Consider the following 12,335-nt stretch of genomic DNA (forward strand, 5'->3'; position numbering starts at 1 on the left):
CATTCTTCAAATAAAGCAACACTAAAACTAAACCATATTATTTGCAAAAGGCTATTTTCAAAGACTGAAGATTTCACGTAACTCTCTTGGTAGGCAGCAAAAATCAATTCTTTTGGCTTATTAAAACGATTCCAATTTGATTCAGTTTCCTGAAACAAATCCTGCTGTTTAAGCACTACTATTTACCATTGAAGCATTTGCCTGGAACCATATACATTCTAAAGAAATGACTAACCTTAAAAAGATGGGTAAGTTTCAGCTCTGCAGCTCTAATTTGCATGAAGCTGAAATTATGACAAAACCAATCTCACTATGCAAATGCTCTGAGGATAAACCTACAGTTTGTCTTAGGCCTATGCAAGGTAAGAAAATAATGATGAACGTGTATGATAAAATGGTATTGCTGTCATTATTAATACCAGTGCTATGAGCCACAATCTACCTCACAGTTACCATACGTATGCATTTCTTCCTCATTTTTCCTTCAGTTCTAACCACAAAATCCAAACTGGGCAGTCAGTTTTACTTCTCAGGCATCATGAATGTACCTTCCCCTCTCCTATCCCAGTGAATTTTATGTTTTGTGGGTTTTTTTTTCCCTTTTCTTCTTTTTTAAGGCTATATGGCAAGAAAATGACTAAACCTTAAAGTAAGGAGAAAACATCTTGCTGTCTCTAGATTTGTTTTCTTGATTAATGAATATGCTTGTGTTAACAACAGACCTTTAAAAACGTTACATTTTGAGACTGGCCAGACTATACTAAAAGGAAAATGCATGTACTTAGAGTTATGCTAGCAATAAGAGTCACAAAATACAGTCCCCTACCCTGTAATCCAATTTTACACATGCAGCCCCACAGACTTTAACGGGCCTACCTGCACAAGGAAAGCTTGCAGAACCCCACCATATGCACTCTGGTGTTTACTGGACATTTCGTATTAAATGATGCAGGACAGATTCTCTAGCCTTTCATTTAAAAGTCTTCCCTTTCTTTTATCTCAAAAAATTTATTTGAGCAGAAAACTTAACATTTTGATGTCAGAGCAGCGTTAGGATCTGTGATCGTTCCTCAAATAGAATTGCTGCACATACAGGAACTAGCTATTCAGGGCTGTGTATTGTCTTAACCAAGGTAAATCCACTCTACTGTTAACGCTTTTTAAATACTTATTCACTCACTCAAACCAGAATTGATTGGAACAGAGCGCTAAGAAAAATTATCCTCTTAGAGAAAGAATGTAAATACTATTAATATGTGGAAACGTATGATCACTACACACACACCTGCTGTGTGTTAAAATAACTCCTTTACAACCACTCAGAAATCAAATGGGGGGCTGCTTTGGAGTTTGTTTGGTTTTTTTAATGCTAAGCAAATGTTCACAAGCAAACTTACATGTCAGAAGTTTGACCAGGCAGTGTCTTTTTCATATATGTCTAGGAGAGATGTCTGTACCTATATAACACAGAATTAGGAACATACGTTCAGATGATGAGGTGCACAGGTACAATGCCACAGAAGTGGCATTAATCCGCTGACTTAATGTATAACAAGTTAGCACTATTTATGTGCATGGTGCTCTCAGGAGCTAAATATTAGCTTCAGACAAAATAATTTCAGTGAAGTCTTACTAAGCAGCAGCTCTAAGGAGGCCCTCTGTGCCTGCAGGATATGACTCATTGCTTCGCTAGGAAGGACTCGCATGTTAAATGCAAACATTTATAGTCACCTGCCCGTGCCCTCCTTAACACACCTAAAAAACTACAGACCTGTCCTCAGCTGCCAGGAAAACACCAGTAGGAACATAATATAATTACCACTGAGACCAAAAAAAGCAACTCCAACAGGACTCTCCTGGCAGATCAACCCATTTATGATACCTGCTGCTCAGGGAGCAGTTCCTTCCCAAATCTTCCCATGATAGTTGCAGGGCTGAACACAGAAGCAGAAGGGTCCCAACTGCATCCCTTGGGTCTCACCTTGCCTCTCCCTAGTTCCACGCTGTTTGTCACTGGCCATCACAGAGGCAGGTGGATAAGCTTTCTGCAAGTCTCTCCAGCACCAACACACATGTAACAGAGCTCCAGCAAAACATAGGACAACTGGTGTCGAGCAGCTAAGCTGGGTAATACCAAGATTTTGCTTTAATTTTCATTACCATTCTTCCAAAACGATAAATAGGTGTTTTAACTGGGCTTTTCAGAGAGGCCTTTAGAGGGGTGGGGATGGGGAAGAAGGCATGCAGAGTTTAGTGTTCCCTTAGGACCTCTCCGAACCTCAGAATATTGTAAAATACTCATACAGATGCATCCATTTACATCTGCAAAATCCCCTTCCTCAACTCCCACTAGCCACTGGGCTAGCAACTGGCCACAGACATATTTTATTTGAACAAGTGGAAAAACAAAGAGAGGAACCAACAATGGCATGTGCTCTAAGCCACCTCTCAAGCATGCCTTGCCCTCTCCCCGCAAGGACTCAGCTACAGTATAATCAAAACCAGGGTGAAGTCACAGCTGCAGCCACAAATCAACATTTGCCTTTAGGTATGCACCTCATGCAGCAAAACTGTGGGGTCCTTATGTAGCAATGAAAGGAATATATGAGTTTTCTCCGCTTGCCCTATGCCAAAGCACAGATGATGGCCTCAAGACCAAATTTCAAACAAGGGGGGAAAAAAAAAGAAAGCATAGCTAGGGTCACAGAGGAGGTACATCTACCTGGCTCACCGCTCTCCATTCCACTTCCTTTTTTCTGTGAGGAGGCAGTTTAACTTCACTGCTTTTAAGAAACTTCCTATTAGAAAGCTGCGGTTTCCAGTGCATTTTTACTGCATTTTCCAAAGTTGCATCATCGGAGCAGAGCATATTCCTACGGGAGCTGAAGGTCCAAAACTGTAAGCCATTATAATAAATAATAATGAATGTCATGGCTAGTAAAACCTGTAATCTGAACACATAAAAAAATTAATTTCACTATGTACAGTTACTTTTCAAACTCTGTGCTTTTCACATTTTCCTGGCAGACACATATAGCCACAGTCACCAATTAATATCAACAACATAAAAAAAAATAAGCCACCACTCAAAGTCGTAACTTTACTTTGGCTTATTTAAGGTAATAATCGATCTTAATGAAAAAAATTCTTCAAAAACTAAAAATGAACTACAAAGCTGACTTGAGAATCTACCTGGAAGCTCATGTTTCCTTTGTGTTCATTTCTGCAGAGGTGAACGTGCACCAGATAATTAAAAAAAACCTGCTGCCACAAAACCAATAGGTAGAACCAAGATAAATAAGAAAAAAAGAAGAGAGTAATAAAAGTCAAAGAAAACAAAAGAAAAAGCCTCCAAAACAATAAAAAGCAGAAATCCACATTCCTGTCACAAAAATGAGATTTTGATTCAAAACACCAACGCAACACTGACTTCCACTTCCACCAAAGCCTAGAAATGAAAGTTTTCAAAATATCTTTAAAGCATCTTGTGACCCTAGAGCACTCTTGTCAAAATCATGCACCTTGTCACCATGAATCACGGTAAGAGCCCACAGGCAGCGCTTGTGGGGTTGGATGCGGGGGACACAGGGCACTGCCAGTTCGTACTCCTGGCTCAGAGGCGAGGAGGGAACTCGTGCCATTTGCCCCGACGGCAGCATCCCTTCCCTTCACTAAAACACAAAACCTAAAACCTCTGTTCCATAGGAAATAAGGTCTAATCTGCATAGAAAGGTTACAGGGAGAGGACTGGAGATCTGAGAGAGATTTTGTTTTCATTAAACTCCTGGGAAAGAATGGTTTAGGATATTTGTCTAGTTTATCCAAATTCTTCTCTTGGATATTAAACATGGAGAATGTGGGTGTGGGGAGCGGGGTGAGGAATCTTCCACTGCCATCCGCATGTTGCTGTTTTGTAGTTGCAGTTGGAAGAGGAAAATGCCAGAGCAGATTTCTTGCACAACTAAAGATTGTATCAGTCCGAAAAAATAGGTTAGCCTACTGTTACATACTTAGGTATTGTCATTAATGAGAAAAGAAAGCAAAGAGAATAACAACATGCAATCACACTGGTTTTGTATTACAGAATACAAAGAAAAACTCAGTATTTCCCCAACTATAAGAACACAAAGTACCAAAGCACAGAATAAAGATCTGAACTTTAGGATGTATAAGGAAAATACTGTCCACAGCTGAAAGAAAACCCTAAAATCCAGGAAAAAAAGCAATCTGAGTGATTTCATTTCTGATCAGATAAACCAATGAAAGATTACTGTCCTATTTAGAGAATATAGTTATTGATGGGGATGGTATGAAGAAGTCTGGTTTAAAACAACAACAAACAAAAACCTAAACAAACAAACATCAAAAAAATCCCATACCAACAACTCAGAAATCCTAGGTTTAGATACAAGCCTGAAGTCCTACGTAGTGTTGTTCACAGATGCTTGGTGCCAACATGACAAAACCAGTAAAATCCTTCAAAAGAGAAACGCTATTCCCAACAGCTTCTATGAGTTAAGTACTCTCTGCTATCAGACAGCACGTAAAGATTTGGTCTGAAGCATAAAAGATGAAGTTCATGAAGGCAAACAGAAATTAAGAAAAATGTAAGAAAGAAAACCCAGGGCTTAGGAAGAACAAAAATTAATCTATTTTCCTGAAAGCTGTCTAAAGGTGGGGAATTCCAGATTAGGGATAAGACCACAAACTTTCAAAGCTTGGCTAATCTGTGTTCTGTGTTGCTTAGATGCAAAAACAGATGAAAAGAGATTTTTGGACAAATCAATCAAAACCAACCAAACAAACAAAAAAAAATCAGATATACAATTTGTGTGAAGCCCTGAAAGCCATATCTGGACATTTCACGTAACTTCAATAGCCTCAAAAGCAGATAAAATTGTGTATTTAAAAATGTCAATCACACATTACACTCTTACACAGAACTCGAACATGCACTGCCAAAGACAACTGTTTGAAGTAGAGCATCCCACACAATATAGCGGGAAAAACAACAGAGTTGGTTTTGAAAAGTTATTTTATTCATGTCTGTCTTGGTAAAATTAGGGGGCATCTGTGGATTCCCCCACCTCCTCCCTCTCCAAATGAGGCACCTCCTCTCAGAGTAGGTTGCAAATGATCAAATCAATGGAATAATGATCTTGATTGTCTTAGACAGCTCTCCATAGACATGAGTTCACAAGAGAGGCAGCCATGCAGCTTCCTCAGACATTAGTAAAGACTTTTGATCTTTCTTTGAAGAAACTTTTCTCAGGATATTTAAAAGTCTGTGGTTTATTTTCATGTATGGGGAAAAGCAATGCTGAGGCGAACACTCCCACACAAAGAAATGTCTCAACAAAGCTATGCTTGTCAAAAATACCCTTGAAGAAAATTAATATATACTCACTTTGAAGGTGTACATTTTTATTCTGTAGTCCTCACTGTGGTCTCTGCTGCCTATTTCATGACTCATGGATGTATGGCACTCCATGCAAACACCAAGCAGATTAAAAAAAAAGGTGAAATGGAGATGGCTGCAAGACCAATTACTGTGGGGTAACAAATTAACTTACAATAGATAATATATATTAGATAATTCTTGCTTACTAACTGTACATTTTTCATTGAAAACAAAAGCAAGGTATTTCAATTCTGTGTACTACTGCTTTTTTGCTGAAAGCTTATAAAAGACCACTTATTTTGTATTTGCCACATGCACCAAGCACAAGCGAATTACATAGACACACACTTAGTACACAAATACATTCTTTAAAATGTTATGTGTGTGTATAAAGACACACACACTGAAATACCATTGGTTTCTTGCTTCTCTTTTCCCCACAGCTATTATAGCTAATAATATCATAACATTTTATTTCTCCAGTTAGATTCTGTTTGGAGAGTTGTGATTACAGGCTGCTTTTCAAAATGACCTTATACCACATTACCAGCGTGTTTAAGGACACACAAGAAGACGACGATTTGTCACAAGCACTTCTTTGCCAGAGTCAATTTACCTTCCACCAGAAAGGAAGGACCATATTATAGAAGACACACTGGCCAGTGTTGTGTTTGTACGCGCACATGCGTATGTGTAGGGAAAGTTAATCACCGAAGTCAGAGATGTAAAAATTGCACTGGACTGTGTGAACTACTTCTCTTTTCTTCTTACAGACTTCTCTTCATTATATTTGTGCTTTGCTTCTTATTATTTTGAAAAATACTTTTAGAATGAAGAGATCTGTCATGCTACTAAAAACATTGGAAGAAAAATACTGAATTGACAGTATTTTAATTCTGCTTAGATGATTAAAATAGAACATTAAATGTTCCCATTTTGGGGGTGACAGAAAGTTTTGGGAAGTGGGAGGGAACATTATAAGAATGGGATTTTTTTTTTTTTAAAAACCTGATGTCACAAAACTCACCTTGAAATATTTATAAGATTACCACACAATGATGGCATTTTGGCTACATCAGATCTGCTGAGGACAGCAAAAGAAGTGTGGGCAATAACCTATATTGTCAGGAAGTCAGAAATAGCTGCTTTTGCAGGTTCCCCATTTACCAAAAGCGTGTTCAACCTGGGGAGGGAAGGGCACATACCTGCCAGCTGGGAGACAAGCAAACACATGGAGCATTTAGAGAGCCTTGTGCACTGAGAACATTCCCCTAGATTTTCAACTTTGCCAAAACTGTCATGTACTTGCTCAAAATTAATTCCACTGCTGAGACAATACTTTCAGGTATGTTTGCACCATGTTTAGCAGAAGGAGATACTAATCTTGACCAGGGCCTCTATAAGATTTCATTTAATAAGTCTCTAGTAGGAAGAGGGAAAGCAAAAGCCAGAAACATAGGTATTGACCTGAGAGGCGCATGGATCTCATGTGAAAGAATCAGAAATGAGATATGAATGTACAAACTAGATCAGATCACTAACCTGCAAAACATAAAATAAAAGCCAGTAAAAACCCTCAGTAAAGTTGCAAAAAAACCCCCCAAACCCACCATTCAGTAGACAGAAGGTGTGTGACTTGCCATACAGAAAATTTTAGCCTATCCTGAAACGCAAAACCTAAAAGCTTTTGGTTTGGAGTTTTTTCTTTCTGTTTTCAGTGTTGCATATTGTTATTTTACAAATAGATAGCTAGCCCTTTCTCAAGTCCTCAAATACCCTACTTTAGCTATCGCCTGTAGGATTTACAGAAACATGTTACACACTCTGCAAAAATGTATTTGTTTCACAAGTCTGAATATGCCACCCTTCAGCTTCATGAATACCCCTGCAACAGATGATTCTAGGAAAAGGCCAATGAAAGTTTCCAGTGTATTCTTCCTAAAGATAGCCTGAGCTTGTTTCTCTGTGGCAACAAGGCTGTGTAATTTGTCTATCCAGGGGTCCCATCCTGAACCACTGCCAATTTCAAACAAGCCAGAGAGAGAGGGCAAGATACTGACATTTTCTACAGATTTCAGGGAAACTGGTGCCTGCAGAAAGAGTTGAGAGGTAGCCACAATGAGGAAAAGCTGAAATGTGGGATTCAAACTCAGCCACAGTAGCTCCTGCCTTTGCCTTTCTATAGGCATAGATCTAGAGAAAACCAGGCTCCATTAGTACTTCCCTCTACACAGCTTCTTTCTCCCCGCTCCCCCTTTTTTTTTAATTTTTAAATACATACTTGGTCATATATACTACAGTACTTAACCTAAACTAGAGCTGAATTATCCTGCTATGTAAATGTCTACAGTCCAGTTAATTCCAAGATATTCAGGAAAAAGGATGAGTTTAGATACACAATTTCTAACACTGGAACATTTTTTTTTATGTAGCACTATTTCCCGTTTTTGCTTTGGATAATGCTATAATTACAGAGTAATTATACATTGGATCCAAAATTACAGCAGCTGAATAGTAAGTATTAAACTACAAGCACTGTATTAAATAACGTTAACTGTTTCTTATGCTCATAAAAAGAGAAAATTCTACACTTGGAAAGCAAATTCATATAATTGATATTGGAGCAGCTGAGTTTTATTTCACTGTACTTTACCAATAAAAATCTGTTATACAGACAACTGCAAGATCCACATTTTTTTATTTAGAAAGAGAAACAGATAATATGGAATTGCAGAGTTTACCTTTTCAAACACTTAGATCTACCTGATGTTATAGTAACATTTTTTCACATGCACCAAAAATCTCTCTTGCACTAATCCCTATAAATAATCCACTTTTACTGTCTAATTACAAAATGAGTGTGAAACATTTTACTTCAAAAAGAAAAAAAAAGGCCATAAACCCAAAGAAGCAGATAGAGAAAAAGCTCCTCATATTAACATCTCAGAAGCAATTCAGTGTAATTGCGTAAAATTCCTCACAACCCTCAATTCCCAGAAGTAGAAAGTTAAAGAAATTCTAGCTATTTTAATTTTGATTCCTCCTCAACCTTTTGAGCCCATGAAAACATGGGATTATACTAGTGTCACCCCGCAGCAGCACATTGAAGCTACGGTGCACCTACAACTTCAGAGTCATTCTCCCACTAAAACTAAAACCTTAGCTGCACACTGGGGCCTTGCGGCACGTGTAGTACCTCACTGAGAAGACAAATCACCTCAAACAAATCTACTGTGTCTAACCTGTTTGCTACATAAACTGTATACATATAATGTAATAAATATACTGTAATTTTCTAAGACTACCAGCAACTTAGCAAAATGCTGGACCACAAACTAGGAGAGCTGAATTCCTGTGGAGGAGAGAAAAGAAGGGTTTAGCAGGAGGAAAAAGTGATGTGAGTGCCTTTGAGTGTTAGGTACAGTCAGAAGTTGTTCCAAGGTACAACCAGAGTCAAGGGAAAAATCAGCTCATGTCAGAAAACTCTCAAAGTACTGATTTCTGAGCTGGAACCTCTGTGGAATCCAGGTCTTCATTTCAGATTTCAGAACAGCTACCCAGTTTTGCCAAAGAAATGTTATGTGATACAGCAGGGAGCCCAAACTCTTGATTTTCTCATGGATTAACACAAAGAGAGCTAGTACCCAGAACACTTGGTTTTATGGACCATCTGAAGAACCCTGCTTAGAACAAGGTTTGACATCTCTGAATAGGAGTATACAGTCCTAACCGTATTTTCCTAATATGAAAATTTCAAGCGAGCAGCTTATGCTTTCATGCAGAGCACTGTGAACAGGCATGCTTTAAATTGCCACAGTATGAACTTAAATGGGCAAACACCATGTGAGCCTCAGCAGAAGATGGGCTGAGATTGGTTAATCTACAGGAAGAGTCTAACTTGAGCTCAGAGCCACAAAACCAGCAAATGGCCACATGGTACATGTTCTTTTCTCTACTTCCAGGCGCAAAATCCCATGGTGTGTGTATGTAGTTAGAGACATAACAATGGTGAAGACCAGATCACAAGTTCACACATCGATACTGAAATGACAGACGACTGACACAGATACATTCTTCAGAAGGACCCGGTGAAAACCTCCCACACAGATGCAGCCTTCTAAAGACGACTGTAGCCTGTACAGACCTCACACACAAAATGGACTTAGGAAGATGTTACCTCACCACAATCACTGCATATGTGCAAAACACTACAAGATTGGAAGGGGGAGGAGGAGACAACAGATGGTGGAAATTTCACAGTACCTTCACTGTCAGCAGAGTAACATGACAACTCGCTAACACAGTCCACAAAAGGCATCTCACTGTCTCAGAAGAGGCTCCCTGTCTCCAAAAGATGAGAAATCTGACTTGTGGTCAGATGAGCATAAACCACGACCAGCACAAAAATGACATCCAATTCTCAACCATGCACTTTTCCTGTCTGGGATTGTTTACATCCTCTGTTGAATCCAGATTTTCTTCCCATTTGAGTAATTGCTGTTCTTGCAGGATCTCCAAGGGCTTCAAAGACCCAAATTTGACAAGGTCCCACCAGAGGGAAACAGACTGCTAATTTATTTTCTTTCTCCTGCTTGACTCCCTTTGGCAACTCCGCATGCCAAACAGATGCATCAGGCTACACAGGTAAGTACTCCTGCATCAGTTTTCCCAGATAAATAGCTTAATCTTGCAGTTTCTATGCCAGGATGGAAACGCTTACTTATCCCAGAGTCCCTGGGTGAAGAACCCATTAAAGGAAAGAAGTCTCTTCTCACTTACTGCCCAGCCTATGCCCCAAAACAGCACAAGAGTCTACTGTGAATAAGAGCACAGCCCGAATGAGATAGTCGGCCATGGTACAACAGAACATCCCTCTGGATAGAAGCCACTGCAGACAGTTTTCAGGAAAACGCTAAAGCGGTTTACCCAAAATGAAGGGCTGTATCTTTGGAAGTGGTGCAAAGCTACCACAAAGAAATGTATTCCCATTTGGGGAAGGATGAAAGTCCTACACATTCTGTCAGAAGACACCGTTCCAGAAAAGGCTCAGTGATGCTGTGAAATGCCAAATCCTGTGGTTCCAATTAATAAGACGACTTTTTCATCTTCCCCCGTGGTTCAGCATGGCTCAGTTGCTGGCCCACAGGCCACATCAGAACTACAGGAGAAGACAAACCTGCTGCTTTCTCTGGTGGAGGACATTATGTGGCCTAGCCAAAAGCCCCTTCCCATGCCTGCACACTACCTGGCACACAGCCACACAAGCAAGCAGAAAAACAGGGACAGGAGATTAATTTATCCTTAGGCATGTATGTGTGGCACCGACCTACACATGATGCTTCACAGTAGATCTGCTACACAGGAAAGGAAGAAATGTCCTGTAGCCTTGTACTAACTAAGGTGAAACAACCTTTCTTCTTGCTCCAAACCACACTGATGGGCAGAGGGTTGCGGACCTCTTTCCAAAAGACATCATGTGCTTTGCACTCTCCCATTACATTGGCATGCTGAGCAATCGCATCTCAACTCCTTTTAGAAGTCAGTCTATTGGTAGGAATCCTACAAATTTCAGCAAATCAAAAGCATTGCCATATCCCTTTAAGGGACGTTAAAAACCAGAAAGACATCATTCCTTGCTTAGTCACGGATTTTTGGAAGAAACGGTAAATTCTCAACTGTTCAGGATCCTTACCCTGGGATTAAGGGAAGATTTGGTCCTGTGAGGGATTTTGTTAGCTCATAAGTCAATCACTGACTAAAGAGAAAACACTAAGGGGAAAAATAGATGGAAAAAAAATTGATGTCTCTTAAAACGCTACGGTGTCTGTGGTGAAGTCATCTCTGAAGGATATTTCAGTCTTTCCCACAAAAGTGTGGGGATTTCTGAACCACCTGCTTGTCCACTGCTGCCAAAGAGACAAATGCAGTTTCACCTCCTTCAGAATATGATTGAGAGGGTGGAGACCAAGTTAACATCATAGAAACATTTGGTCATTTATTCGTCTAGCTCTTCAGGAAAGCATATTTTCATCCCTCAGATTACTTGCTCATCACCAAGGAGAAGAAATTTCTCCTTTATATGCAGAAGGACAGCATGCATGCTCAGAGATGAGCAAGCTCTTAAAAAAACAGAACAGAAAATGAACTATAAAAAGAACAAGAACACAAATACTGAGAATAGATTCAAACTTAGTGAGTTATCTTACTTGCAATAATTTGATCTACCAGAATGTTTCAATGTAACCTACCGTTACTCCATTTTGAATCTGGAACCAGTCTACCAAGCTGCACTGAATCTGATGAGCCTGGGAACCACCACCTTGTGACTTCAAGCAAGATACCACTGCAAAATCTTCAGAAAAACAGAAGCCTCATAACGTGAAGGAAAGCACAATAGTGCAGGCCTTGTACTCTTCAATTAGTGCACTTACAGTAAACTAATCTCTAAGTACCTACTGCATGGTGGTCTGTGATTTCAGGAGACATGACTTCGTGATCTGGATGATCCCTTTCAATCTTCTTTTATTTCTGATGCAAGCAGGTATTGCCTAGATGGTACGTAAAGCATCACAAGAGAATGCTGACAAGTATCCTTGTTTCTTCTGTTCATGTAGCTACAATCCTTGCTGTATAGTAATTGATCCAAAACAGGTGAAAGATCACAAGCGCAAGGCACACACGTCCAACCAAATCTTCTCACCTGTTTTCTTCTTTCTTAGCAGTTGTTTACTGTTTTCTAAGGTATCTTATATTGTCATCCTTGGTGGTACAGAGAAACAGGGCTTAAATTAGCTTCTCTACAGAAGTTTGCCAGAAGATGCAAGAGTCAGTCGTCCAGGAGAAACCACAGAGACTCTGTTTGTGAACTACAATCCCTGTTACAAGAAGGAACACTTCTTCCTTACCTCCTTCTTGCAAGACAGCTTTCTTGTAC

At 39.6% G+C, this 12,335-nt stretch overlaps 2 protein-coding genes across 7 annotated transcripts in view; one reads left to right on the top strand and one right to left on the bottom strand.

Moving 5' to 3' along the window:
- Positions 1-12,335, bottom strand: part of CMSS1 (cms1 ribosomal small subunit homolog) — a 247,938-nt gene that overhangs the window by 144,633 nt on the left and 90,970 nt on the right. Inside the window, exon 2 of one of the 5 annotated variants that reach the window (XM_075167949.1) lies at positions 1,398-1,457. The exons of the other annotated variants lie outside the window; for them this stretch is intronic. The gene's annotated coding sequence lies outside the window, so the exon portion shown is untranslated. The remainder of the gene's footprint in view (positions 1-1,397; positions 1,458-12,335) is intronic. 5 annotated transcript variants of the gene reach the window in all.
- Positions 1-12,335, top strand: part of FILIP1L (filamin A interacting protein 1 like) — a 214,444-nt gene that overhangs the window by 113,177 nt on the left and 88,932 nt on the right. The window lies entirely within an intron of this gene.

The sequence above is a fragment of the Calonectris borealis genome, chromosome 1, assembly GCF_964195595.1.
Source record: "Calonectris borealis chromosome 1, bCalBor7.hap1.2, whole genome shotgun sequence".
Lineage (NCBI taxonomy): Eukaryota > Metazoa > Chordata > Aves > Procellariiformes > Procellariidae > Calonectris > Calonectris borealis.